General features: G+C 33.5%; 1 protein-coding gene across 7 annotated transcripts in view; it reads right to left on the bottom strand.

Annotated features, from left to right (window-relative positions):
- LOC119835536 (potassium voltage-gated channel protein Shaker) overlaps positions 1–26146 on the bottom strand; it is a 272460-nt gene that overhangs the window by 118686 nt on the left and 127628 nt on the right. Inside the window, exon 1 of one of the 7 annotated variants that reach the window (XM_038360426.1) lies at positions 20508–20629. The exons of the other annotated variants lie outside the window; for them this stretch is intronic. The gene's annotated coding sequence lies outside the window, so the exon portion shown is untranslated. Of the gene's footprint in view, positions 1–20507; positions 20630–26146 lie in introns of those variants that run through there. 7 annotated transcript variants of the gene reach the window in all.

Below are 26146 nucleotides of genomic sequence, written 5' to 3'. Positions count from 1 at the left end.
GAGTCTAATAATTGACACGTATTCCTATAAAATTTGATTTGTCATTCCTTTGTTCAGCCAGTAAATATTTTTATTTAATTTATATGAAATTCCCTACTGACAGCGTCATCGTCTACGTGTTTTTATTCATCGCCCCCGTTCTGCCACATGCTACTTAACGTGAAGGGGATAAGATACATTTTTGTAAAGCACTAGAACTTAAAGTGGAACACACCATATTGATTAAATGGTAACTACGTAATCGTCGCCGTTTGACAAATAAAATATTAGCTAGCTTATTGGAATTCCATTACTGATTTATCAATAACGAATATACGTACTCGAAATTATTTAAAACGATAAAATATTTCAACCCCAGACCGAGGGCCGTGGCCGAGTTAGAATTTCTCACTTTACGAAACAATGTGTAGTATTTAGGTACTAAATGACGTTCAATGTTGAGCTAAGTTTCCAAATGTATTAATTTAAAATCGATGAAGGTGAAAGTCTTGGGTCTAAATGAGCTACTTGTATTATATTGGAAGATATAGTATTGTTAACAGATACATATAAATATCTTTAAGTACCCGTATCATAAAGAGGCAACATTAGATTTTTTTTGTTTATTTGTTACGATAAAAACCAAAACTGATCGACCAAATTACCTTTGTAGCTATGGTATAGAAATGTTTTAAAATCTTAAAAGAATAAATATTTCCTGAGTTTAATAGGCTATATTTAAATTTTTATCACCGTCAGCCCAAGTGAAGCCAGGATAAGTTGATTGTATATAATAAAAGTCTTACGTTTGAAAGATTACATTTATAAAAAACAAATTCAAACAGAGGGAATCGAACCCGATACCGTATGACTCAATAGTGAAGCCCAACAACTGGGCCAACAGCCATAAATTTTAATTTTTTGTTTACATAACAAGGGTTTAAAAGAAATTAAATACACAAAAAAACAGAAAACCCTTTTTCCGTCGGTAAAAACAAATCGTTCAGACTGCTACTGTATCTAATGAAAAACAAGGAAACCATAAAACATATTAATAAGGAAGTTCTTACACCCCTGTTTTCAATTGTTCATTCTATTCATAAGTATAACATTTTATATAAGGCCATCGACTCGGGATAAATAATTTAAACAAAGCTATCAAGTATTACATACATTATATTACATGACATTCTATTATGGAAAAAATTAATACCATTTCAAACTGAAATCTAAATCTTCTAATCTTCTAAAATTGCGGAAAACACTAAGTTAAAGCAGCACTAACTGTAACGGATGAATTTAATAATAAATAAGTTTTATCATTTGTATGTTCTGACAATACTTCAATAAATATATGTAAAGTTAAGAGTCCAATTATATATATCACATAAGATATGGCGGATCATAGAACTAGCTTTATTTAATTCAGTTAAAAATCTAAATAAACATCTAGGAAAAAGGAATTCCTATTTCTTCGAACGCATCCAAGCATGAATAAATTTGTTCCTAATTTCTAACTTCTAGTTCCTAACTTCTGTACCTGAATCATGAAAACGCACCGGAGATGTCAAGCCACGGAGGAGTTTAACAGAAATATTGATATACGAAAGATACTGACATAATAATCGCTGACTATCGCAGTGTTACTTAGTAACGGTCAGATAGCTTACATTTTTGATCTCGTTTCGTCGGTCTCACTATAGACTCGAACATTCTCTTATACATTAATCGTGGATACAAAAATTAATAACTTATTCCGTGCATCGCTCGGTATTTAATCATTTGACGGCAATTACTCGTCGCAACATGAAAAATTGTAGTTAAAAACGTGATTGAATAAATAAAAATGCTCGTCCATCGCTCTTGACATGTGCAGTTTTATTACAGGCATATACAACGTGCAATGTAAACGACGCAATGCACTACAAAATGTTAATTAATCTAGAAATTAAACGCTTTTCGCTGGTAATTGCGTCACACTAAAGCATCCTGACCTATTTGGTTATTGTTTTCGTGTTAATATATGTACTATATAGAGCAAGTACAGTTTCAAGATAAGGAACGAGGGAAATTAATTTAGATATTTATTATATTACTAGCGACCTGTCCCTGCTGCGCACGGGAGCAAATATGCATGTATTATACATTGTAACCTTCGTCTTGAACCTATCTGAACTATATAAAAACCGCATCAAATTCGTTGCGTACTTTTAACGATGTAAAGATACATAAAGATAGAACAGCGGGAGTTGGTTTTGTTATATGCATGTATAAAAAAACTAAAACCTCTGGCCGTGTTGATCACCATTTGAGAAAATCTTAGTTCGTGATGAAATTTATAATAAATAGTAGTAAAATTCCAAGTTGTCTATTGTAATTGTATATTGTAATTATAAGTTCACTCTTATCGACAGTATCGGCTTTGTTCAAAAATATATATCTTTTTTATAAAAAAGGTCACCGCCGTTCCAGGAAGAGATTCTAAAATGGGACCAAACGGGACAACTATTTTCTATCAAACACAAAAAGAATCATGTCAATCCTTGATGGATTGACCCTCGGAGTTATCCACTAACAAAACGGAATAGAAAACTATCGAATTGAGAAAACCGACATTTTTAGGGAACGTAGTTAAAAAGGCAATAGATGTTGCTACAAAATTACTATTATAAATAAACACTATGATTTTAAAAGCGGTATTACTGTGCTCAAATACCGTAGTTTAAACACAACATTGAATGTTAACTAAAAAAATTTTGAACGCCCGCTTCATTGGAAAGGGGAAATAATAAATTAGTGATTAAGTAGTCTTCGAAAACTCATCTATTCATAACACACCCAACTTCGTAAATCAACTATTACACGGCCAGTTGAAGTTCCATAACTTTAAAATATATTACGGAACCTTTTGAAATAATTGCCGAGTTCGGGGGTCCCGGAATATCGGCGGTTGTTACGAGGTATTTGGTTACTGTATAAACTTTCTGTACGAAATAGCATTATGGGAGCGAGATTTATTCGTTCGCAATTAAAAATTTCATTAAGTTCATTAAAATAAACTAATTCTATTTTAAAACGAGATGTCAGTCAGTCAGTAAGTCAGTCTGCTTAAATCAGTGACAATGGTCAAACAGCCCGCGAAGGCCAGATCTGAATCAGATCCTAAATTTTAAAAGTTCATCTGTAACCCCACTACACGGGTAAAAACGATCCTTGGCCAAAAAGTGGGTCGTGCTGGCGTTGGCAGATACAATATCAGGTGTGTGTAAAATTGTATCTCAAACCTTGAATTACAAACAACGAAAATAAGTCAAAGTAAATCTATTCAAAACAATAATAATGAGTGTGTGAAGTTTTTGATGATTCTTTATCAATTAACGCATTAAAAATAGACTCCAAACTAAAAAGTAAGGGATACTTTTATCGAACAACGTATTTGTAGAAAAGCTATTTATTGCATTCAGTTAGCACGCTTTTATTAAACTAATATGTATGTTTGTGCGTAACCAATTCCTTTACAGTCGAATGACGATCCATTTTTAACGATTTCATTTAAACTTTGCATACAATTTCATCGGCGTATTCTATTACCCTGGTTAGCATCGCCAAACTAAATAATTCCCTTACGTGGTCTGTAAAGGAGCAAGCGAGACAGTTTAGTTGATTCGATCATTAAATCTTTTTACTTTACTATTAATTAAGAATATTAAACTAAACAAAGATTTTTTTAAGATTGTGATTTGTTGTATTGGTCTTCGCCTTCATTAGTATAGGAACACTAAAAGATCTGCCCGGGTAGGGCAAGTATTAGACACGTTTTTTAAATGATTGTTAAATTATCAACGTGTAAATTTTACCCATACCTTGATAAATTGGCCCTAAGTTCAGCACGAGTTTGCATTGATAAACTATAATTAATTAATATGCAACTACACAACAACTAATGTGATATATCTCCCTGCAGCAGCATCCCACTGATGCTTTTTATTTGTGTAAGTAAACAACCTTCTTTGATTAATTGATATTGTTAAGTAATAATGTTGTTATTTTAATATTGTTATTCACTGATGTTCGGGTATAAATTTTTACTGAATGTGTGTTAATATCTCATATTTTGACCTCTTTTCGAATATAATATATTCATTGATTTCTATAAACCTATTATACCTAGTATAGTATATAACCTAGTATAGTATTCGTCTAAAAACTGTCCGGTTAGCCGGCTTCCATTAAACAACCTTCTTACAACATATTAGACTTTATCATTGTGTTCGTACACTGAGCTTCACAGCGATAAGTACACGCAAAGCTCGCGGTAAGATCATTAAAATGAGAATTTAAAGGCCGCTCTCAACAAAAGAATAGTAATCTGTTGCCTGGTTTATAAAAGAAATGCCTTTGTAGCTGTTCTATTGGATCGGAGTATACCTTTGTGTTCAGCTCTTAAAATAGTTATTTAGTGTATTAAACTCGAATTATATTAAAATAATCCTTGGAGTGGGTGGTTGTGTCGGTGTTGTTAGACTCAGTAGTTATATAACAACATTTCTCTCCTCTTAACAACTACGGTAATTGATAAGCCTGTGTCTTGTCTATATCTATCTATACTATCTCACAATAATTAGTACTGGGGATGAGTAAAAGAGTTGAATCAGTAATATTCATTTGATTATTTCAAAAAGAACAGCGTAAAGAGCAAACATAACTCGACTTAAGAAGTGTAGAATAAGGTAGTCTGATATGTGCAACATGGATATTGGCTAGTGATAATATAATCAGAATATGTACTAGATATGAGACATATTTAAGTTCTCGTCTAGTAGGTATATAGTAGGAGACAAGAAGCTTCCCCCGGACGCAGTAAGCGTCCAAAAAGTATGGAATGGACCCACCTCAGCTACAAGTAATGATAAATATATTCAATAATAAATATGTTTAAGAAACCTTCATTAAAATGTAAGAGAACGATACCTTCGTCGTTAACATAATGATTAAATGATCAGAATATAGATGATGAAAAGATAAACTTCTTTTCAACATACGAGTATACATCGTGTTTTTAATGATCATCAATTTAGTTTACCTGAAATTCTTTACCAGAAATATACTATTTGTATTTTCATATACAATCACAACCCTTTAGTTATATAACTAAAGGCTTCCTTAACAGTTTAACCAAACACAGTATTTTACAAAACTCCATAACTCAATAACCCTATGTGCACGTTTATTTACTTGCATTGAAACCAGAATGGAGTCTGGAGAGAATTCAATTAAAGGCTAACCTAGGCACAGTTCAATTAGGTTCCAAACTAGAGTCTCCCGGGGGAAGATTTTATTTTAAATTGTTCATGCAATCGGCTAAAGGTATAACGAGCTACTTTATCCTAATTATTTAGTTTTTGGATATTGTTCAAACAATAGATATTATACGTTTTAATTATTTTGATAAACCTATTTATTTATCATTTAAGTTAAATGGCTGCGGTTTTATTAAAATTTATCATTTCAATATATATTTTTAACACATTCAATTTATTCAATTTCTCAATGTGTTGACTTGGAAAATGGAAAATAAAGTTACATTGACCAAATTCCACAATGCAATTGAAATTAATCACTTTTTCAAATATAGAAGGAATAGTATGAATCAAGCATTTCGCTATTCAGATAGTTTCCATTGTATAATATTTTACTTCAATCTATATAATCATGACTGTTTATACATTTCGCGGAGTCACCCTTTTTAGTAGGTATTTATGGTCTACCAAAAGTCGGTTCTAGAGAAATCGTTAAATATATATCCGATATTCACATAAAATAATATATAACAAAAACCAATTCCTTTTTGAAAACCCATTAAGCAAGCAAAGGGCATAAGTACGAATCAAGGAGCTTCTTTGACCTGTAGGCTCATTATTAACCATTTGAGATATAAATTTGGGTAAAAAATAAAACCTTTCTGAAAAGGTTTCACCATCACTAAGTAACAAAAAATACACATACATACTTTTTGTTCTATCTTTGGAAGAATAGTGGCCTTGTTTTGAGAATAGTTTAATTTGATACATTGTTAGCTGTTAAGTAGTTTATATGAAATATATTCTACATTTAACTAATGAAAACTCGTCAAGACCACGCGCACATAACTCACCTTTAATACAAAATATTACATTGAAATCTCATCATCCGTGCAGCGATGTTGCTCTGGCATTATAGTTCAGACGCACACAGACACGTCAAACTCACTCACTTTTTTTACGTCCGGGGTAAAAATATACCCGATAATTTAATATACCTTAATATAATAGAGCCGGAGGAAAAGCTCCTTTCTCTTCCCAGTCCTTTGCTTTATTCCTCTCGTCAATCCTTTCTTAATACCTTTCATAGGTCTGTGATCGACCTTATGCCTTAACTGGTGGCTTCATGGGCGGTGGTAGCGCTTACCATCAAGCAATCCACCACCTCCATTGCCGACGATGACAATATAATAATAAAGAAAAGCTCACGATAACTCAAATAATCACTACAATACAAACAAATGTTCCCGTTGCATACGTATATATCTAAATTATGTCAGTTAGAACGTTCTTGGCGACGTCAGCCACGTCACAACTTCTTCCATTGTCCAACAAACTCGATGCAATAACTGCTCCTACATCTTTGTATACCAAACTCTGGATAAAATGGACAAGAACGAACGAATATTCAATGGAACTGTGTGTTATTAAGGTTGTTTATCGGCATTATTTTTTATATTTGTTTATCCGTTACTGACAGTTTACTATGTTGATGGTAATGTCGATCGTATGGAGTTACTTGGAGATATGTATATATATAGAGGATGTCGCTTCTATCAAAAAGAATCGACATTCCAAATCAGTAATCATTAAAAAATTATATATTCATAAATAATGCTTGTAGTTCGGTGGTAAGAAATGGTAGATGCTACATCTTCCCGCTACCCCCTCGGCGACTGTCCCTCATCAGGTCAAGGGCAAACCCAGAGTGAAGCAAGATGGATGCCAGTTCTGCCATATACCTATCGTTTATCAATTCTACCCATGTTGAATGCAAGCAAAATCAAATTGATTTTTAAAGTTCACGTAAATTATATTATTAAATAAAAAAATATGATATTAGGTACAATTTAGTTTATCTACCGTGTTTAACGCTATAAATTTTATATTACAGTTTAAATTTACGAGATCGCTCATAAATATGATATATTAACTTCAAACCGCCCATTTGGGTAGCTCAAAAGTAAGAATCAGATTCCAGATGATAACCTGTAATGAAATCCGATCCGACGTTTCGGCGTTATGTATACCCAATAAACATCCATATATTTCAAATTTTGCATTTGTTCAAGTATATAATATTCTATACAGGTAAAATTTTCTTCAATAAATGTAACGAGGCAAGTGTGAGTTTGTTGGTTTAAGACTGCTTCAATCGTCATATTATGTGTTTACAATAATTTAATCAAATGCGTGTTAGAACACGCAATGTAAAGGGTTTCATAGTATGAGAAAAAGAGATACCTACATAAGTTATGTTGCACGTTTGAACGTTTTAGTCACCAAAAAGCCATTATTTAATTTATATTTGGCTGATCATACATTTGGTTAAAGCGACTTGTTCACTTGATGATTATGAGCTGCCAATTACGTCTACCCTACTTGTGATAATGTTTCAAAATGTATTATATTAACTAGGAGAAGAAAATATCATAAAAATATGGCCCAGCAGACTATCACTGAAGTACAATGTCCACCTTGCACACAGCTGACTAATTAGGAAGCGTCTATAGAGGTTAAACTCGGACGTTTATTCAACATTACTGAATAGAAAAAACTTTCGTCGGATTAAATAAAATAATCTTTACCCTCCCGTAGCGTAACGGCGAATTGTTTTTATTTTACCACACTATTCCCCTAAAGTAATTTCATGGTATATATATTACGAATAACCGTGAAAACGATATTCTGAATTTTATAACATCATCATCATCATCAGCCCATATATGTTCCCAATGCTGGGACACAGGCCATCTATGAGGGTTCAAGCCATAATCTACCACGCTGGCCAAGTGCGGGTTGGCAGCTGTTACATGTCGTCGAACTTTTGATTCTTGGACATGCCGGTTTTCTCACGATGTTTTCTTTCACCATTTTTAGCAGTGGTGATGTGGTTATGAATTCTATATAATACCGAGATATGTAAGAACTTGGGTGATATATATTAATAAGGAATATAGGCGGACAACAAAGCCCCCGAGCTCCGATACAAGATAACACTATTCTGCTCCGAACGTTCCACTTTAACAATATGCCACTATTACCGGCGTTTCTTTAGTTATTATTGAATTTTATTCATTTCTAATGAAATATAGACGTCTAAAATACTTTAAACAAAAAATTATATTAGATAGGCATAAACGTAAAGTTTTAATGAGTTATCTGGTTCTCTTTTCGTATTATATGCATAAATAATAAAAATAAATATGATATATAACATAAATAGGACATCCTCGCAGTGTAATGTCACTGATTTTCAGTGGAGGCCTGGAGAGGATTTTCTACTTATTAACCGTGGATGCGATGATGCTTTTAATTATTAAGCAACTTGTATAAATAATTATACCTTTTTTCTGTAAATATACATCCCTACTTATTTACGTATGAGATATGGAAATATTTTAAATATCGAATGAAATGTTCGATTTGCTTCCATTAACCTTTATTTTACATTATCCTAAAATATTGCTTACTCTTATATGTTTGTTACGTTATTTATGTAACATTTTATTTGAAAAAAGTCTTTTTTTTTGAGCCGGGCGTATAAAAAAGCTATATCCATGCACACTCCAGCTATGTGAAAATACACGAAGTACAAAATTTCGTAGACCACGCGAGCGAAGCCGCGGGCGAAGAGCTAATTACATAAACATGTATATTAATTCGCACTAGTTGCTTTTCCCCTGCGGCCGCATATAACCCACACAGATTATTTCAGTTTTATTGAATGCGATGTCGCTTGGGGATGGATATGTCTCCCCTTTGGCGAAGAGGGCAAACAACTTGAACATGTTACATTGCTTTGATCAAAATAAGTTTAGCGCTGTGCAAGTCTGTAATATAGTTTGAATAAAAATTCAAAATGGCGGCAATTATGTGCAAGCTGCTGAGGACAGCTTGCAATTATGTTAATATCTTTTGTTGAATATATTCTATTCGTATATCATATTAGCAGGATTGAATAACTCATACTTCTTTGCGGTTCGCAATAAAGACTATTTACTCATATCACTTTTTTATTATTTTCACATCTGCCAACCCGCACTTGGCCAGCGTGGTGAATTATGGCCTGAACCCTCATAGGAGGCCTGTGTCCCAGTAGTGGGAACATATATGGGCTGATGATGATAATGATAATACCTACGACTTTGTAACTTGTGCATTAACTATGAACTTATCTATACTAAAATTATTCTACATATACTCGCCCACCTGGTATATTTAATCTAATACCTCATTAATTTATAAAAGTATGTTTCTTTTTTTTTGTTTTATTTTCTTTGTTTTACTAAGCTTATCGCTAGGTGACTCGCTAGTCTCTAGACACTTATCAAGCTGCCAAATTAGTAATAAAGCTTAGCATTATAATTCACAGTATTAAGCCAATTACGTAAATTATTTTTAATCTTAAAGATATTGAAAGGGTTCATTACTCTGCCAAGTAATTAAATAAAAAAAATCTAAACATCTACAAATATGTTGGTTATAACAACAAAAGCACAAAGCATTGTCACATTCGTAAAAAGTAAAAATGCCTTTCGCTTTAGATAGGTTGGTTGTTTTTAATCGGGAACTACCTTTTGTAGTCAAAACATTGGCAATATTTCAAAACACTAATTTCATTTGTTGCACATAAGTAGTTTGAAGTATTAAATCAAAATTTATTTTTAAAATATTCAAAACATACGTATAAATAAAACTCAATTAAAAAAACGGTTTAATGTTTTACACAATATTGCAGTAAAAAAATTTAGTAAATTAATTTGAATGTTCTAGGAATCGAAATCTTAAAAGACCAAAGAATCAAATTAATGGTTTGTATGAAGCTAAGCAAGCCTCATTAAGCCTTAGTTATTTTGTTAGTATCTGTAAATAAGCGTTTGCCGATATCCATGCAAAGTCGCAAAGTCAAAGTGCATAAACCATTAATAATTACTAGAAATTATTAGAAAAAAAAAAATACTGAACCGAATTTGGATTGTCGCAAATAGATCAAAATTAAATATGATCACATTGAAATGAAATGAGGTTTTACTCAAGAAAAAATACAGTCGAATTCATAACCTCTTTTTTGGAGTAAGTTGAAAAAGAAATGGTAATGTACAAAAGCAATAGAATAGAGATCACCTTAAATTTTCTTTCGTCACGTATACATACATATGTATAAAAACTTAACTTCAAAATACCCTTACACCCTCACCAACCAGTTTATACCGATATTTAACCATATTTTAATAATTTCTCTTTGAAACCAATACAATTGCTTGCAATTGTTATAATTGTTTTCCAATTAATAGAAATCAACGGAATGAAGAGGTTTTAAAGCAATTATATACAATTTGTTAAATTTTGTTTTATAGATTATACGCGTACCTTAAATCTATACTACATGGTATAAAAAAGTCGCTCTCCCTATGTCCCTATACATATATGTTTAAATCTGTAATACCACGCAACGGATTTTGATGCGGTTTTTTTCAATAGATAAAGATTTATTTGTGTATTAACATCTAATAAATTACTCACTACTACATAACTAATATTATAGAGCTGAAGAGTTTGTTTGTTTAGTTGAACGCTCTCAACTCAGGAAATACTGGTCCGATTGGAAAAATTATTTCAGTGTTAGATGACCCATTTATTGAAGAAGGCTATAGGCTATATAACATCAATAACTACGTGGGTAAAACCGCGGGTACAGCTACTTTATATATGTTGGATTAGCGCTAACTATCTATATATATGAAATTGAATCGCCAAGTGTGTTAAGCGTAAACCTCGAGAACGGGTCGACCAATTCGGTAAACTTTTTTAACGTTTTTGTAAGACACAAGGAGGGTTCTTATCGAGATAACGTACCACCGAAGCCGAAGCGAACCATTGCTTTATATTAAATCCATTACGTAGTAAGCTATACATTGCTCTATTTTCAAACTTATTATAAATGTGACAAGTACCATTATTGGTTGCATTGTTAGCGTACAGAGCCGACGGCGAATACTGAAGAATGGCTTGAGCACTCTTACAGGAAAATTAGCGGAATGACAGAGAAATGAACATTTGCTTGCAGATGCTTCGGGGAATTTAATAAGACTTCCAAATTGATATATTTGTTCTTGGAGCGATCTATCTATATATATAAAAGAAAGTGGTGTTGGTTACACTATTTATAACTGAAGAACGGATTAACCAATTTGGCTGAAAATTTGTGCAGAGGTAGCTTGGACCCAGGAGACGGACATAGGGTAGTTTTTTTCCCGGAAATCCCACGGGAACGGGAACATGCTAGAAAAACCCCGGGTCTAAGTTTCCTGCGACTACGCGGGCATAGCCGCGGGCGGATAGCTAGTTTTCATATGATTAAATGTTCTAACTTAAATCCTGAAGGGGTTACCATTTGACTTTCACAATAGGGTTAACTAGAGCAGATATTTGTTTAAAATTTCACTATCAAAGAGTCCCCAGACTAACATTTGATAGGATTAAGACCATAAACATCTATTAAAATAAATTTTAAACTAATCAAATTAATTATAAAGCAAAATCATGTATTTTATCTTAAAAACACACATACAAAAGATACTACACATAAATTGTATTCACATTTTTCTGCATATCAATTGCATTGTCATCTACAATTACAGTATTACAAGACTAGACCACACAGACCTGGACACACACAATAGACATATTACCCCGGTGATCACTCACACTGACAGAATGTTACGACGGAGCTGCTACAGTTCGGTACCAATAATTTAAACTGGCGATGACAGGGCATACTTAGCGAATCAAATATTGCTTTATTTGGTAATAGACATTATTCTAGGTTTTTTTATTGAGTGGATAAATACGGCTTGATTTCTTTTCTATAAATGTACTCCAATATTATTAAGACGAAACATTTGCATGTTTGTAACGTTTAGAAATCTGTAACTTCACTGAGTGAAATCCTACTATAATATTATAAATGCGAAAGTTTGTAAGATTTTGTGATTTAGAAATTAAAAACTTTTGAACGGATTTTTAACGCGATTTATTCATAATATTATTAACCCGACGTCTCGAACACTACAGAGAGCGTGGTCACGGGGAGAATCACAAGAAAATACTGGGATGTGAGTGAGTTTATTGCTCTTTCACGCAAAGACTACTGAACCGATTGCAATGAAATTTGGTACGTAGATAGATGAAAAATTGAAATAACATTTAACTTTTATCCCGATATTCCTACGGGATTGAAACCATTGAAACCAACCACAACATTGGGACTTACGCAGTTGGAACCGCGGGGCGCATCTAGTAGGCAATAAAATTGTCCTCCTTCCTTATAAAAAGATTTATCTAAATATTACACATTCTAGGTTTGCAATTTTAGCTTTGCTAGTGTGCTGTTTTTAGTAAAAGATCGAGGATAACAACAGGCTTTCTGGTATCAAACCAACCCATTAGATTGTGGAGTAGGGGATGGAAATTTGTATATGAACAGATTTCGATTTTACAGCGTAAGGTGCGATCAAACTCCGTCTGGAAAGACATTTGTGTATATCTACACAAGCCTTAAGCGGAGAATCTTTCAAATACCGCGTCCATAAATCACGCGAAAAAATGTTCTCGTATTTTCCACTGGTAGCTCCACTATTTAGTTTCATACGTACGGAATGTATTAGAATATTCTCAAGCTATGATTTAAAATGGCATCGATAAGTCACATTTTTAATAAGAGCGGTGTGGAATGGCATGTAACCGCAACATTGTTCTAGTTTGTAAGGAGTTAACGGCACAAATAAGAATTTCCTGAGGCCTACTTCACTAGATGGGAAGTATTATTACATCGTAGTTTCTTGGTCTTTGTCATATTTGTATGAGACACGAAGCATTACAGCTTTGTTGTATGGTAAAGCTTTGGCATTTGAGTTGAAAGTAAATTATAAACTTCGCTGAAGCGCTGAAGCGTTGCTGTTATAATTATGTCTAAAATTTAGGATTATTGACCTGCAGTATATTTAGAAAAAAGTGGACTGACAGTTAGCGTTATATTTGGTTAAATTTTTTTTTTTCGTTTAAAACAGAAATATTTTTGTATCTAAAATTTGGATGCATCACATCGAATAGTTGGGATGCGGCTTTACGCCTGACATATTTCGCGAGCGGTGCATATGGCAGGTAGCCTAGGCTAAAAAGATACACGTCACGTTTAGCTTGGATAAGGCGAACTGCGATAAACATTTAAAGCCAGGCTTACTGAATTTACTACGCGAAAATCTTTAAAACGTCCGTTTAAAGCTTCAGAAACCGAGCAATAAAAGTTTGGTTGCCATTTATTTATGTCTACAGTCTACTGGTACTTATTTTTTCTTACTTTAATAATACAACAGTTCGTACGTAGACGTGAAGCAGGAAAAAAATGTGATAAATTATGTTTACAATTAAATATTTCAGTGAAACAAATACAAGCACGGAAATTTGCGTCAATAGAACATCAAATAATAAAATTAGCAGGGCGGCATGAAAATAACAAAGAGTAAGGTGATTTACAAGATCTTATTAAATGTCATTTGGCATGGTGTGAGCCGTAAACAAAGGACGCCGACGAATCAAAGCCAGTTCTCACGTTTGCTGGTCGTTGTGGTGCTAATTCTATTGGAAGTACATTGGTTCGTATATTAAAAATGACGCCTCTGTATTCAAACGAAATGAACAATGTAATTTAGAAAATTCGAATGGAACGTTCGAAGCGAGAATCAGTACCATGAAACTAACTTCAAATATCGCCACTCGAGCATTCAATAGATATATGATTCAAAATGTTTTAATGTGAAAAATCGTTTAAGCACGATTGTAATTTAAACCGCCTTTTTAGCTTTATTATATCACATTTGTTATTACTTGAAAGTCTGAGTCTGATCTTAAATAATATTGTCGTTTATCGTCCTCGTAGACTAAATATTTTAAAAAGATAATTTTAGATTATGTAAAGAGTATAATTAAGATTTAAGAATGACAAACGCATTATATTTTGGTACATACAAAATTTTATAAATAATACTTTAATACTTTTTCAGGACCGAAGTCACAATCATAAAAAAAACATAATATCAGTTAACAAACTTGTTATCTAACAATTATGTTTAAAAAACAAAGATACATTTCCACTGACAGTTCGAAAAGGTCTACATTAAATTACACGCGATTTATATGGTTTTAAATATTTTTTATCCTCTACACGTTTTATTCTGGAAAAACGTAGCCTATTTATTACATTAAATTAGTTCTTGTATAGCTTTAAATCAAATTGCTTATTTAAATAATTTAATTTTGAACGTTATTTTTTAACATTTGCATTGTTAATTATTTGTTTATTAAATAGTACTCAATGTTTACTAAAACTCTTCATCTGAAAATCTATTTAATGAAATGAATCAAAATTGAAATTGTCATAACTGTGCTTATAAATTAATCACATTACCTCGTCCGCACAATTCGTTAACCTATTGGCATACACATATTAACGGTAATATGTTTATTATTTAGATTATAGTTTATTACATGTGCCACTTTTTATGTTCTTGTCTTCAAAATATGGTAGGTCGCCTGATTATAAACACTACCACCATCTACGAACATTTACAGAGGCATAACGCTATTCGCAGGCCTTACGCCTTTGCAAATGGATTGCCGACTTTAAAAGGTAAGGGATAAAGAAAGGATTGATGATTGAAATAAAGGATAGGACTGGATAGGGCAATGAACGGGAATGCGGGTCGCATTTACATTATGTCGCTGGATTACAATGTTACATATAATCACATTAATTATTTTAATTTCATTATACGATTTAAACAGGTGTTTACCTGTTATATCTGTTCCTTACCGTTTTCTTTCCAGTATTAATTAATAATCCAATCCTGAAAGATAACACTATTAACAAAGAAGTTGTGACATCGACACGTTAGATAAAAATTTAATCACTAAATTCATTTCACTAGTAGATAGAAAGATATTGAACAAGGGACAAATTTATGGGATCTATAACATCTAAGAAGCGAGGTTGTGGCTGCACGATAACTGATGGGCCTGGTGAGGCAATTTTAAGTGATACCTGTTATCAAGACTATAGTTCACGTACAGCTCTTGCAATGTTGTTAATTTTATGAACGGTTAAAGTGTACAACAGAGATGTAAGAAATTCATTTAGAATATAAGGTGATCTGTTAGTTAATTATTAGAATTATTAGCTATTTTGTTAGATAGCCAAATTGTTTTATAAACATTTCCTTATTGATTGCCTGGAACTCTAGTCGGGCGACAGAAATCCGATACAACCGAGGCGATATCAAGCGCGCGGACTAACACTTTAATAATTATATAATCTCCATAATTTCAAGCTGTTACGGAATTTCCATTTCCAATTGAACCCTCGCAATAGAATGAAACGAGTCCGAAATAAACCTTGAGCTTTATACCTTAAGAAAAGATCAATCGCTTCAAGATTTCCACAATTAGACGTGCCAAAGCTGATGATTATAAAAGTATGTTCATTAGTTTTATTAGCATTGAAAGACTATTCGTCACACTGTGATATATGTCAACTCGGAGTGTCAAGAGGCTAGCCTTGTTAATGCTTTGACTACACTGGGCTGTTGGACTCAATATCTCCTAAAAGTCTTTAAGCGTTTTAATTATAAGAGTTTTTTTATTGTTAAGGCGAGTATTACACTTAAAGAAATGTAATCTCAGTAATCGTTTGTTATTGGTTAAGTTTATTATTTTTAACATGGAATTATAGATGTTGCTAGTAAATACAAATTGCAATATTTTATCGTCAGAATCCATGTTGATACTGACACGTCACTACTCCTGATTCGAGATATGCTCGATTACAACAGCGCAAATAAAAAACGCTAATCATAAACCGTCGCAATAAGCAGAATTTTCTGAAACCAATTTCTAATATAATTCAAGGAACATTTCATGAATCAAAGCCTCTTTAGTGCTTGACAATCAACGGATTTCATGGTATTTATTGGAACCATCCAATACAAGCCATTATAACAGTGTTTTGATACAAAATCTCAAAGACGGATAAGGTAGACTACACTACGTTTATTAAGTATTGCCTACATATTCTGATCGAAGGAAACTGAATTACCGTATTATTAGCCTTAATGAGAAATTCGATGCTCGGGGATTCGGTGCAGCATGGGGCAAATAGCGGGATAGATTGAAACGTATCAAGCTGTCACCTAATTAACTAGCTGTTGTTTGCGACTTCGTTTGTATTGCTGTCTGGGGAGAGCGCCTAGTTCTACTAATTACTGTTGTGTAAAAGTTTGTTAGACGTTTCATGTTTGTCTAAACTGATATTATAAAGACGAACATTTGTGTATTTGTGTGCATTTTTAAAATGTTATCCCGGGAAACTATTGTACCGACCAAAATTCTTTCACCATTTGAGCTGTAGCTTCAATGAGTGACATAGACTATGTACTATGGGGAGAGGCCGAGGTTACTACTAGAATAGTTACTTGGGGAACTGAATTTGCTTTTGGGAAGAAACACTCCCTTTCTCATTTAAGTGAGTCTAGTCTACTTCTATTTATAATACGAAGGACCACTAGTCATAGCTGCAGTGATGGTTCAGAGGTGAGGACTTCGAGCATGCTGGACATAGATTTTTCAAAATATACGCCCATTATATACATCCCCAATGCTCGAAACCGTGAAAAAAACATCGCAAGGAAACCGGCATGCCTAAGAATCAAAAGTGACAAGAATCAAATATGACTTCTGCCAACCCGCACTTGGCCATCACGGTGGATTATGGTCTTAAACATCATAGGAGGCCTGTGTCCTTGCGATGGGAACAAGTATGAACTGATGATGAAGATGATGATGAATGATGCACTAGAATTGTGTTGATTGAGTTAACACACTTACTACTGCATTAACATGTTTGACTTTCTTCGTAGTTTTTAAAATTTGTTGTGTGTAAAAGCCAATCGTGCTGTTGTTGAAGAATATACAATCTGTGCTATTTCTTGAAAAATACAATCACAAAACAGCTCATTAAATATTCAAAAGTTGCGGCAAAGCTTTACTTCGTGTCTCATAAAAACAAGGGAGAAACAAAAGTTTAGGATTATGCGAAAATTATTAAAGGCAGTGGATGCACCTTTTAATCAAGATGAAAAATCTGGGGCAAGGGGTGATCGTCGCTTATGTATTTAATGCACATTGCATACTATTGTTTTAACATTAGCAGAACGTCTTTTTATTGTTTTCCACGGCACCATGCCGTTGCTTAAATTTATGTAGGTTTATTTCTCGATTTCCTAAAAATCTTTTAAATATAAATCGAAAATACTACTAACGCATCTTTAACGAATGCAATAAAGATACATTTTGAATTTAAATATAGTTTAAATATCATCAAATATTCGGCTATTTTCTATTGTGTTCATGTTAGATTCACTAGATGTGGAGTTTTTTTATTAATGTCAACAATATAAGCATTATTAACACAAAATATTAATGGAGTACTGTGCATACTGAAATTATAAAAACGAGTGTAACTCTCGTTTACTTATTACAAATTCTGAAGAAGGACATCATATACTTTGTCGTAAAAACAAAGCTCGAAAGGGGCGAAATAGGAAAATTTGTAAGTGTAACAGCTGACGTTCCTACACGCAAGAAAAGCCGCATACGAAATGCTAGTAAAATAAACTAAAACTATTCCTCAAGATCCAAATACTGCGCATTATCTAAAGTAATTTGAACTACATGAAATTACGGTCATAAACGAAAGTTAAATATGAATTATGGATGTGACTATCACAATGTGACCAATTCTAGGTTACGGTTTTAAATCTTTAAAAATTGCTTAAAGTTTGGCTCTTTTCCATTACCACGAGGTCAATCGTAGTGATAAAATAAATGAACCCCCTCGTTTAACTTCTGAAAAAGATGATTATCCGACTAGATTTTCTCGAGCACGAATTTAATAGGAACGATATACTTAAATTTTGACAAAGGTTATTTTGAGATTGCTTATATATATTTAAAGCGTAAGCGTATTACTATAGAAGCACATAATATTTATTTTCATCAATGGTCACGTTTTTTTGAATATTGCGATGAGGTCTTGTTTTAGGGAAGTCATTACACAATTATTCGTATAGATTTCTATGTTAATATAAAACTTGAGAGTTATACTAAACTTTTTTTATTATTGACTCTCGTCAATTAAATCGAAATAGTCTTATGAGAAATACCAATATTTTCCTCTCTATTAGCAAACAATAGGTAGGGCTGCATAAACCTTTTGCTAATAACTCGTACGGTATAAATTTAATATTTCATGCGCTCATATTAATACGTCTATTATAGTACACAGAGTGCCTGTCAGCTGATTATTCAGCTGTAAAAATTGTACAGCTAAAAACCGGTGTATTATTTCTATGACAAAGATTGACTTCTAAGCAAAGCGTTCTATAGTGGAACTCCGTATTTTCACATATTAATTTTACTTGTCGATTTGATCGCATTGTTAGGGGAGCCTTTAATTAAATTAGCCTTACAAAGGCAGTGTTGTTCTGAATGAGGTTAATATTTGGAATTTATTTTCTATTTCACATGAGAATAACAAAATAACGCTTCAATATTACAGCTAAAATAAATTTTATTACATTGGAAAGCATGTATTCATTATTGCACACACGTCCCCATCCCGAAATTATAATCACGTCAATCCATTTTCAAATTTCTATTCTGATTGACATAAAACAGAACATTAACGAGAGAACAATGAAATTCAATTTATCACGTGAATTAAAATTTTTATTCGCTCGACTAACAGGCATCGTAATTCGAGCCAATGTGATATCAACTGTTCGATTCATTCATGTATAATTAAGGCATACATCTTCAAATTAATGAATATGAAGAAAGCAGCTGAGCGTCAAGTTCACATGCCCGAATTTAGGCCGGAACCCCGCTGCCTTGATATTTGGCGTCGAAATGGGGGCGAGAAATTCATTTGGTCGTACTTAACTTGGCGGAAATGCATCCATTGCTTCTCCGCAAAGAAATATGGACGTTAAAATGTTTTCTGCTTATCAGGTTCCATTTATCAGCGCACCCATTTTAAATGTACTGAACGGAAGGTGCGAAATTTGAATCAATTAAAAATATCATATTTCCTTCAACTCATGTTATTAACCTTTATTCAAGGGTATACTGTGTTTTTCGTAGAACTTTATTTATATTATGATAAAATGTAACTCACAAAAACTATAGATGCAATCTGGACAATGAAAACAATACATTTATATGGCTTGCACTACAAATAACAACAGCCTACAGGCCTTTTTACAGAACGTACCTAGCTGCATACATTTTTTAACACTTCTATTGTATGCAATGCTTTCTTTTTCTGCTTTTAAAGTTGTTAAGGTTTCTTTAAATAACCGAGAATACTAAACCTGGAAAAGTTTGCACATTTTGTTAATGTGATAATTACATTATCCAACGTTTCGCTAGCATCGCTTTAATTTTGGCTTAACGCTGATTCATTTCATAATTTATACAGTACAGTTCATTGGATAGAATTCATCTTCGTCTTTCATTACAGACCAGTGAGGAAGTTTAATAGCTGAAGTGGCTGAGTCAGCTCTTTTCCTTTAGATTTTAGATTATTTAGCGTGAAACTGTCCGACGAGGCTCTGCTATCTTGACTCCCGTCACACAATGCACGAACGACGGGGGAAATTTGAAAGTAGACGTATTAATGTATTTTTAGTCCGGAACGTGTTGAATATTACATAAAATGTCATATCGTCTCTGATGTGATTCAAACAAAAATAAACGTCCAGTTATCACTGAAATAAAAGTTGTAAAGGATTAATAAATTTTCGTAATATATGACGCAGAACTATCTTAACTTTAACGGCCACATTTTGTGACATTAATCGATGTGTAGATGATACTTTCAACCAATATCTTGGCGTCATTTCAAACAGCCGAAAATTTATATTTAATGTAACAAGTTGGCCATATCATTTTTAATAATTTTGACATTAATCGCCTAGTTGGACAAATTCAACACTTACGCTTAGACCTAATTAATCGTAAACGCAATTCGCATTGCAGAAGCGTTATAAGTTTCATAACAATGAATTTTTTTAGCAAATACCCCTATCTGTGAAACTCCAAAACGCACTGAACCTGAAGGTTTGGCACTAGTCAAGTGGTGGTCGCGCGGTTCGAAAGCTCGAAAGCCGACAGAGCGTCCGCGCTGTTCGCGTCCGTGCGCGTTGCGGACAGGCAGGCGAGCGGCCGCGGCGGCGCCTACACGCTACTGCGGCACGCGCTACCCGCGCCGCCCCGCACCGCGACGCAACCCCCACTACGTCTTCGCCGCCCCCCCGCGCCACCCTCGCGCCCCGGCGCCCGCACGCACGCCGCATTCTTGCGTTACCCGCCCTTAGCGCGGAAATCACAAAGAGCGATTTTTCCACATATTGCTTTGCGAACAGTTCACTCATCCGCGAAGTCAGCCTATTGAAAAAGGCAACGTGACAGACTGTGTAAAATACAAGCACCATTGATAAAGAACCATGGGTTTACATTTGAAAACTATATGTATCAGCTCCTTAAAATACCGCACTACCAACTCTTAAATATTTAATCCGTTATTTGACTAGTAAATATTCATTAGACTTCCGTCATGTTGATTTTAACGCGGTGAGGTTGCTACATTCATTGTGTTTATTCTACGTAGTAATAAAATCATAAAAGGCTATTCGTAGATCCACGATGGATATTGTATTATTTAATAATTTAATTGTATAATCTAAATAATATATCACTATTTAAAGAATATGCATTCTGCCCGCAGCTTCGCGCCTCTACTCGATTGATAATTCGCATAGTCACTTATGCCGTGAGATTTCCGGGATAAAACCTATCTCATGTTCTTCATCAGGTCTTTCTTGGCACCAATTTTCATCCGAATCAGTTAAGTGGCTAAGGCGTGTAGAAGTGACAAACAGACAGAGTTATACACTTCAAATATTGGGATCTTTATCTTTTATTTGAGCCTGTTTCATCGACCTCTCATAAAATCGTAGGTAAATTCTTACATTTTGCCTGAATTTCACATCTCTTAATCTTAATGGATTCTGCAGACTTAACCTAGATTAACTCCATTTACTTCTATATGCAAATTTAATTAGCCCAAAAATAACTAGCCCTCAATAAATTATTCTTAATCTCATTCGAAGATTGTTCTTTCAACACAATATAAATGTGAATTTATTTTGTTCTGTTATCTATCTTCGAACTCATTAAGACACTTCGCTACATCAAATTTTATATTAACAGAAACGAAATACTATTATTATTTAAATCAAAGTAATTGACACACGTTATTACAAGTTAAAGTATTAATTTATTTTAAGATAACAAAGAAATATATTGCACAGATTATTTTTTTATATAGTAAACAATTTAAGTGTTATGCTTAAACGGTTACGATAACGTAAATCTCCCAGTCGAATCCTCTAGAACATACCTGGGCAAATTCATCCCTGACTATTAAATGTCCGCTGTCAGAAGGCTGCTGCTATCAATGCGAAAGTTTATATTTGTGTATCATTAAACCACATGAGACTAAACGACAATAACCTAGCAATTACTGCACCCTTTTAGAAGTACCAGTCAAGCGAAGCGGCTTTTGCAGAAACCACTCATTTCATTTATAAAGATGTACAAAAACCGTTTACGAATATAGCGTCTCCTATGAATTATTGAATTCCCACGAAACAAGTGACACCGTTTCAGACCAGAAATTTAATTACACCAAGATGAAGGTGTAAGGACTGCGACTTGAATGCTGTTTACGAGTTGCTAATAACGTTATATTCACACTAATGGTTTAATACAAGCGTTTGACTTAATGCATTCAAATCTTGCTCTGTTCATTCACTTCACCCGAAACTAATTCAAATTTTTGTTTCATTTGATACCTTCAGTATTTTGGTTTTATTTGCATTATGTCGCAACAGCGAACATCAACACAATACTTGAAGACATTATGATTTTTTTGACGTGACAACGTCTTAAATTAGGTTGCGGCTCGGAGTCACTCATGAAAAAGTGTAACGCCCGGTAACGTTACGATGAGTCACCGAACTATGATCGGTCCGCCGCGCGCGCAGCACTAGAGAATTAGGCGCATTGAATCGGCGCGTGCTTGTGTCTCTGTCTTTGTCTTTTTAGTAAACAAAATATATTTTGTATAGTTAAAATTTGTGCACTTCTTATTTTCATTCAATTCCTTGTTCCTATTGTGCAATTTAATAATATTCATATCAATAAATATTCTACCGAGAAAAAGACGATGTCACGTAAAATCTTCGCCCGTAAAACCGACTTTACAGGCAACCATTTTTTTTAAGTCATCGTCGGCAATGGAGTTGGTGGTTCGCTTGATGGTAAGCGCTATCAGCACCCATAAACGGAGCGCCTACGCCTCTTCAAATGGGTTGCCGACTTCAAATTAGAAAGGGATTAAGAAAGGATTGACGAGATGAATAGAGTAAACGACTGGGAAGGGTAAGGAAAATAGAAAATATAAGGATATGGGCCTCCGGCTCCTCCACTCAACGAACGAAACACAGCAGTATGCTATATCACGCCGGTCTTCTGTGGGGATGTGGTACTTCACCAATGCGAGCTGGCCCAATTCGTGTCGACGCGTTCTGGACTACCACACACAATATACCTATATATTATATACCTATATACAAGTTATATACCTATAACAAAGTTGTCCTTAGTGCTTACCTGGCACTCGTACTCTTATTTGGCACTATCATTAATGTAAAATTTTTTAATTTCATTATTTCTAATAAAAACCCACCTTAAAATTTGAAATTTTTCTTGTATCGTTAATATTATAAATGAAAATGCAGCAATGAAATTAGCATGTACCAAGTAAACACAATATGTTTTTCTTTTATAGAAAATTGGAGCGCATATATAAGTGGGTTTAAAATTTATTATTTTCAGATTCAGATTTATTAAGTACCTGGAATGAGACGTGTAAAAATCCTCCTGATTATTTAATGCACCTAATGGCTAACATATGCAGGACCGGAATATATATACAGGGTACACGGACTACCTGATTTTTTTTTATTAATTAAGAACCCGGATCACCGACTCTGGTTACCTCAAAATACGAAATATAAATATCAATCATTTTCTAATGAGCATAAATTCATTGGCAAAATTCAAATGTCCTAGAAATTCGGTAGTCACTATTGCTTATTTCCTATCTTTTTGTTTTCTATACATTTACTCTTCTAATATACCACGTGATACATGATAAGAAGAGTTCGTAAGAGTGTAATGTTCAAATTAATCTAAACTGCTTTTACAATCAACAGCTCAGAAAATAAATAAGGTCCAGTTATTGTCCTTTAATAAGTTAAAAGCCTCACAAACAACGACTGATATGAAAAATTGCTAGTGGTATTTTTCTTTGTTTAACCTTTGAATTAAATATTAGATAATTTTTTAACGATAATTTTATTATTTTTTTGTATTTTATAATATAGGTATGTGATTAAGCTGAGTGTCAGGATTTTTTGCGTAGTTAGGCATTAAAAGTTCAGCTAGAAGTGAAAAAAAGTTAATATGTTGATTCCACATTACATAAATCTTTCTTTAAAGTTGGTTTTATTTCTTATTATTTATACACAAGATACACCTCACATAAGTTTTATTATGGCGACTTAGTTCTTAAGTATAATTCATACTGCCCACGGCATTGGTAATATTATGTGCATAAAAATTACTCCTATATTATGTACATTAAAGTCTCAGTACCAATTTCACGGCTAATTTCTTAGTAACGGTATAAGACAAATCATAAGCTCGTGTCCTTAACACCTAAACATTACGTATAAGCCTAAATTAATTAATTTATCAACTATGTTACAGCCTCGATAATCACGCAACAAGGATGTTTCTGAATCAAATGTTATAAGAGATAAACTGAAATAGTTAACAGCTCTCGTCGGGAACGTCTAGACTATTTCAATGCAAGAAAACTTTTATTAATTACAGCTGGAGTCGACACTTCGCCGCAAGTTTGAGTGAGGAAGACTACTAAGCGCCTTGTCCACTGAACGCATTTTAAACGCTACGAAACGCTACGAAGCGGTCTACGGATACACAGTTATGGATTGATTAATGCAGTAAATCGGTCAACAGGAGCATTTGAAAAATTGCTTCGTTCACTTTTGAACAAGGAATAAAAGATAAATTTCAATTTGTTTATAATAAAGTACTGATTTTATTGGTGGCTCCATTATTGTGTTTACTTAGCTAAAAGAACAATTGAGGATCCGTAACAACATATTAATATTTTTAACGTGTTAGACCTAAATGTTATAATGTGTTAATGTATCGGTTTATATTAATTCATGTTTTGTAAGTTGCGTTATATAACAAAAGATATACAATTATTATCAATGGCTAGTATTAAATCATTCATTTATCTCCATCAATGTAAAAAAGACAAAAATTAGCAAAAGAATTAGAAGCCAAAGCGTATCATTTAATACTAACGAACTCTGTACAAACCGCTGGAGTATTATTATATGGTGTATTATTGTAGAAGAGAAATTCAATAGACGTCAAATAACAGACATGTACAAATTTGAAGTGAATTTAAAATGCATTTTTATTCCTTTTAAGTTGTTCATAAAACCATTTATTATGCACGATTTACTAAACCCCTGTCGGTGCTTGAACTGTATGTAAACTTATAAGTTATTTTATTATGGAAAACCAGCTGGAAAACAGAATATAGGAGATTTGTCTGGGAATTATTCGAAAACCTCTTATACAGAATTTAGTCATTAAATATGCAAAATGGTTCGACTTTAAGTTACTACAATAACGGGAATCCGACTTCGGCGTTACAATAACAGTTATAGCTTCATTGAAGTATTGTTGAAATAGGCGAAGCTGTTCCAGACTTTAGTTAGACGAACAGGCAAAATATCAGTTACTATTGTTTAAAAGCTTTTATTTTTAAATTCTCCTTACAATTTGTTGTACAAAAATCTTTTTGGCTAATACCATTTTAGTTTAATCCATCGAAATATTTTAGTTTATTATATCTAATTTTATCAGTAATATTTTATGATCCTACTAAAATTATAAATGCGAAAGTGTGTAAGGATGTGTGTGTGTTTGGTGCTCTTTTATGCAAAAACTACTGAACCGATTGCAATGAAATTTGGTACGTAGACAGCTGCACAACTGGAATAATATATAGGCAACTTTTTGTCCCGATATTCCTACGGGATACGGACTTACGCGGGTGAAACCGCGGGACGCAGCTATTATATTAACAATTTCGCAACGTAGTAGACGAAAGCTTTAAGGGATCTCGAGGTAACTTCGGTCCTTTAACGACGTCCGTCTCGACGGCCGATGGTCCCGCCCACGTTATGACAAGCTTATTATTTATGTTGCTCAGATTGCAACTTCCAACCTGACTTAAAAGTCGGATATACGGTAGGCGCGCTTTATTCTAATTCATTCATAATCAGCCTTTGAACTTATAGATCGTCTTATAATTATTAGTAATGCACAAAAAAAGACACAAAAAATCTACCTAAAATATCCGACTAAATATAAGGGTGCTGTATCGGAAATGAAATCAAAATGCGGTAAAAAATGTCATAAATAAAAAAGAATGGGGTGAGGTTGGGTATACACAGATTAGTTCTTGCAAATTAAGAAATCGTGAAAAATGTGAAAGATTTAAACCATAAGAAATTTCA

Source organism: Zerene cesonia, chromosome Z, assembly GCF_012273895.1.
Source record: "Zerene cesonia ecotype Mississippi chromosome Z, Zerene_cesonia_1.1, whole genome shotgun sequence".
NCBI lineage: Eukaryota > Metazoa > Arthropoda > Insecta > Lepidoptera > Pieridae > Zerene > Zerene cesonia.
This window is presented reverse-complemented; position numbering and strand designations above follow the sequence as displayed.